Raw genomic sequence first — 6,101 nt, 5'->3', positions numbered from 1 at the left:
ACCATAAGCTATAACATGTAAATGTAAGTAAAATCTCTTTTTAATGAAATACAAAGAACTTACATAAAAGCCATCTAGGTAGAAAAAAGTGATGTGAAAATTTACTTTGCGATAAAGACCCCCCCTCTTTACCCCGAACAAATTTTAAGCCAATTCTTTTTTCAGTTGTAAGGGACCTGAGGTGTGCTTGCACACCTACAAGGAACTTTCTCTGAGGCTTCCTGACATGAACATTGGAGTGTGCATTTCACATATGAATCAGGGTGACAAAATCTATGTTCTGTCATGTCGGGGAGGAGCACCTGATTAGACTTTGAGATCAGAGGTTGGGTTACCCTACCACTAATACTGTAATCTTGGACAAGAAGTTAACTTTTGGAGCTTATGGAATGAATGGTTTTTAAATAACTCCAGCCTCTAAAACTGATCCTATTTGAGATGAATGCCTAAAGAATCCCAGAATGTCAGAGCTCAAAGGAACTTTCAAGAATACATTCAAGACCTTTCATGTATCACTGAAATATTCACAGAGTAAAAACTCCAAAAACCTAATGGGGCAATCATTACTACTATGAGAGAATGCCAAGTTTTTCTCATCACTCCACTGAATGAGTCAGACAAACAGGCAAAAGACAGGTGATATTTTTATTTAGAGTCACTGTTTTATGCACTGTGAAAATACTGATTGGGATACAAATCACAATTTTTTATGAAAAAATGAATACAGAACATTTTGACACTTGTGTGAACTTCTAGCTCAGGAATCATCACAATGAAGAAGTATTTAAAATCCTTTATTAAATTCATTGCACATTCTGCTTAGAAGCTATAACTAGCAACAAATAGTACTGCACTCCTTCCCCTTGGGCATTTTTGGCAAGCTCTAACTCTTAAATGGGACCTTATACTTGGTTTAAAATATTACACTCTTGGCTTTAAAAACATACACAAAATGACATGAACAAAAGGAGCCATGAACAGCAGCTTAAAATTAAAAATACAGACTCAAAAGTTTATACATGCCTGTTGTGTTGAAACACCGAGAATTTTTGTTGGAAGTTGAGAAAAAAAGGAAAACGTTTTTCAGTCCTGGAATTAAATTTAGATTCCTATCATAATTCTCAAAATGAGAATTTTTGATGACTTAGATCCAGGTAAAAATTTTTCTAGTTGCTATTTTCCAAAAAACCTGGGGCACAAACTCAAAGATGCATGAGGTTGCCACATTCTGTACAATTATATTTTGTTAATACATTTAGCGAACGATCCTCCTTTCCAGGCTGGTCTTGTATCAATGTTTGGAGTAGAAACTTTTTAAAAATTTGGAAGAAGGGAGTCAGATTTACATCATATGCTTTGTTTTGTTTTTTGTTTTGTTTTGTTTTGTTTTGTCTTTGTTTTGCTTTGCTTTGCTTTGCTTTATTTTGTTTTGTGGTACTTGGGATGGAACCCAGGACCTTGTGAAAATTAAACAAGTGCTCTACCACTGGGCTATGACTTTAGCACCTAAACCACATTGAAAAAGTTATGAAATGCAGAATCATACACACACACAGTGTACAATTTCAAAAGTTCATCCTTTTCTGAAAATCAATTAACTACATAAGGGGACAAAATATTTTCAATTGTGCCTTCATCATTAAGTAATTCACGTATGTTTACAGAATTAATTTTCTATATAATCAATGCAAAATATTTATATCAAGTTTGACACAGAACTAAATTAAAATAATTTATTTTTATGCATTGCTTATTGGTACATTTTAGGTACAATATGGAGTAAAATAAGAATTAAGAATAATTTATACTATTGTCATAAGTACACTATTTTCCTTTAAAAATAGAAGAAAATCATTTCAAATCAAATGCAAAAAGTTTATTCTAACAGCTAAAAACAAAGGAATGCATACTAATAGCAGTGAATTTATTATTTTTAGTCAAATAATAACAATCACATTTATTGAAGGCTTTTTTTATTACCTACTGCATGTTTTGTTGCATGATAAACCCTTTGTACCTAATTTGCACATTCACATAACAAATCTTAATCTCTTACTGCTCCTTCCCCCTTTCTTCCCATCTGTTCTCATATCTGAAAGCACTTCACAACTCCACAAAGACTACTTTCCTGTTTCCTATCAGCTATCTTTTATTTAGGTTCTTATTTGAGTCTTCAAAGTGGCCAGATTTCATCCTAAACTACCTTATGAGGAACACAATACAAATACATCTATATGCAGGTGACTGAACTAAAGTTTGGAGAAGTTAAACAATTTTCCCAAGCTAATAGTGCTTGAACATGGGCGGCTTGTGTGTCTCCAGTCTGTGCTCTTATCACTAAGCTGTATGCATATTTCAGCTGCCACCTAGAAAATGAGACTTGATAAGATCTGTTATAGGCAAGGGGCTGGTCTAGTTGTTCAGTTCACCAGAGCCTCTGGATTCTTTCCTGTAAAAGGAGATAAACAGTATTTTGTTTTGTTTTGTTTTGGTTTGGTTCTTTGAGACAGGGTCTCACTATGTAGTTGAGACTGACCTGGATTTCACTATGTAGCCCAGGCTGGTCTCGAACTCACAGTGATCCTCCTGCCTCAGCCTCCCGAGTGCTGGAATTACAGGTATGCACCACCATGCCCTTTTCTAAACTGCATTCACAGAGTCATGAGGCTCCATAAAGAATCTCTCTAAATGAGTAATCTTCCAAATAGCCTAAAAGTATAATTTGAAAAACTATACTATGACTTTTCAACATATAGGGCTATCATTCAGAAATGTTCACTAACTGATAAAACGAAGACATTTATTGACAATAGAATATTAGCCCAGCACATTGCAAAGAAATGGTAAGTGCAAAATAAAGATCAAAGCCCAAAGAAACAAAAATCTGTATACCATTTTCCCATCTCCTAAAGACATGGAGTTCAAGCAAAAGTCTTAAAAAATATCTCTGAATCTACATTTAATACACGACGAAACTATACTAAAATGTAAACAAGCTTAATATCATGAAATCAACTAATAACAAATTCTGGCAGGGCTGTGGGAAAAGAGAAACCTGCACTGCTGATGGGAGTGTAGGCTGGTACAACCACTGTGGAAATCAGTATGGAGAGACCTCAAAGAGCTAGGATTGGAAGTCCCATTTAACCCAGATAGTCACCTGCTGGGTATCTTCCCCAAAGAATTAAAATAATCATACCACAATGATATTGCACACCCATGTTTATAGCAGCACAGTTTGTAATAGCTAAAACTTGGAAGTGGCCCAATTGCCCATCAACAGGAGACTGGATAAAGAAATTGTGGGGTTTTTTTTAATAAAATGGAGTACTACACAGTCATAAAAATGAGAAATTAGAGACATTTATAGCTAGAAGGATGAGAATTGAGGTGATACTCAAGTAAATTAATAGGACACACATATGTAGATACTGAATAGTTTCTCTAGTGTGAAAAACTGAAAAGGTAAATAAAGACTAAAAGGTATAATAGGTAAAATGAAATAGGAAGAAAAGGGAAAAGGGAGATGGGAAAATGGGAGGGGTAGGGAAAAGGCAAGAAGGCAATGGAATTAACATGAGAAAATGAAAAAAATGGAGACAAAGTCTTTGTAGATAGGGAGGGGTGGAGGTGTTAAAGGGAGGGCAGGAGAATAGGGAAAAAATAAGAACCAAGATGGATTATGTAAAGGTACAAATTTCCAATGGTGAATGTCATTATATTGTGTACATTAAATGTACCAATAAAATTAATTTTTAAATATGTATACAAGTCTCAAAACCCTTATGCAAAAAATGTGTTTTTCAATTATCTTCAAGAGCTCTTAAAATATTATCTTCAGACACAAGGACTCAAAGCTGAAGGGATCTTCGGCTCCAGTGTCTGTATGTCCCATGGGCAGAAGCAGCGTATGAAGGGTTTTAGGTAAACGTCCCGCTGCCCAGGTTTGAACCTACTCCACGGTTTACAATCTCTGGGAATATTGCCAGCCTTACTTACCTCCTCAGAGACTTCATTTTACTCTCATAAAATGGGCACAAAAACAAATATATAATAGAGTTGAAATTTAAGACTGATAAGGCACAAAAACTCACTGGCCTGGAGCCTGGATAAATAATGATCAATAAAAGGTGACAACTTTTTATTACTGTTAATTCATCTTCAAAGTATCTCAGAGCCACTCTTTTCTATTCTTTCCATTGGTTCCCCTAGTTTCATCTTAATGTGTTTATGATAATCCAGGAAATAGCTGGATAATATTTTTTATTTGGAGTTTTAAGATTTGTGATGCTTTTCTCATGAGCTAGATCCTTTTGGTTTAATGGCCTAGGACTGCTCAGCTCTCCAACAACACAGGCTGTGGCTGTTTTGCGTCCCTGTGGACTTTTTATTCCTGCCTCTGTTTCAGTCACTAGATCACTTGCTAACACTTAGCAAGAGAATGCTGGAGTTGGCTCCTTCACTTAAGTGAGTGCTGGATAAATAAGAGTGAGAGTGAAAAGAAGAAAGTAAGCCAGGCATGGTGGTGCATGCCTGTAATCCCAGCACTCGGGAGGCTGAGGCAGGAGGATTGCTGTGAGTTCGAGGCCAGCCTGGGCTACATAGTGAGTTCCAGGTCAGTCTCAACTAAGTAGTGACACCCTGTCTCAAAAAAACCAAAATAATAATAATAATAATAATAATAATAATAATAATAATATTTAAAAAATAAATAAGAAAGTGACCCACAGGAAGAAGAGAGAGTTCTAAAGCAGCCACTCTGTGACCCTCAAGTCCCGTCATTGTGTTATTGGTGACCAGTTCAATGGTTGTTTTAGATAAAAATCTGCTGTAGTCTGGAGCTCAAATATTCTCAAAGATCCTTGTGTTAAAGGCTTGGCCAGGGGTGGTGTTTCTGGAAAATGGTACAAGCTGTGAGAGATGGGGCCTATCCAGGGCTTCATAGGTCATTGGGAACTATGAAGGGAACTATGGAGTGTTGTCTTCTCTTTTTCTTCTGGACCATTAGGTAACAGGTTTTGCTTTATCACACACACTTCTAATGCTGTGCTACTTCATCACAGGGCCAAAGCAATTAAGCCAGTTGATGATGGACTGAAACTCTCTGCATAAATTAATAATCTCAAGCATTTCATTATAGTGATGAAAGACTGACTAGCATAACACCTAGACAGTGCAGGCGTTGGAGTTGTCTTCAAATTTTCCTGGTGAAGGTAAAGATGTCAGGTTCCTTACTTCAGTTGAATGAAGGTCCAGTTTCATTTTCAGTATTTACCACTCTGCTATCATGAATTAATTGATTGAGAAAGGTATGTATTTGTGAGTTCATTCATACACTTATTGTTAAGGTAAACAACCAGATTTGAGGGCTCATTTGTGAGTAAGTAGTTGCAGGCAGCTGAAGGGACAATGCAAAAGCAGTATGTATAAACAGCAGTGAGAGAGAAGCAATTTAAGGAATCTTTGTTAAGACTCCTTCAGGACTGAGCCATTGTTTGCGATGCTTCTTGACCCCTGAAGATACTCTCAACCTCCCCCATGCTCATTGAGCCTGTAACATACCAAGCACTAGTATTTTCTCAGTGAGCAAGGTGACTGAATAAATGTATTGAGTTTACATTTAATTTGGGGGAGAGTTATATAGAATTTCTATTATAATGAAGCATGCAAATGAAGTAGGAATGACTCTTTGTGACATATCGTAGAAATAATGGAACATGTTCCATCCTTAGCTCTTTTTCTCCAAAATATCTGTGAGGTGCTATTCAGCAGCACTTTGATAAATAATACTAATGGAAAAGTTACTGTTTATCGTACAAACATGGGACTCAGATAAGTCTTCATAATAGGTGTTAATCAGTCCATTTGGGTTATAGTTCTGAAATGGAAGGTCGGTGGCCTACCCAGATCACAGTTAATGCCCGAGCATGGATTGATGAGCCCATGGTACCATACGTCTATTGTTCATGCACATGAACACATGGGGAGGAACCTACATATTCCCAGATCCACCCAGCATCGAAGATGAAATGTGTGCTAACTTTCCACAAATAAAAAGAAATGCTAGAGCCAGTACCGCACAGCTTTGATTATATATATAT

Source organism: Fukomys damarensis, unplaced genomic scaffold (assembly GCF_012274545.1).
Source record: "Fukomys damarensis isolate Sample0158 unplaced genomic scaffold, DMR_v1.0_HiC HiC_scaffold_5, whole genome shotgun sequence".
Taxonomy (NCBI): domain Eukaryota; kingdom Metazoa; phylum Chordata; class Mammalia; order Rodentia; family Bathyergidae; genus Fukomys; species Fukomys damarensis.
The sequence above is the reverse complement of the archived record's forward strand: the minus strand, read 5'-3'. Positions refer to the sequence as shown.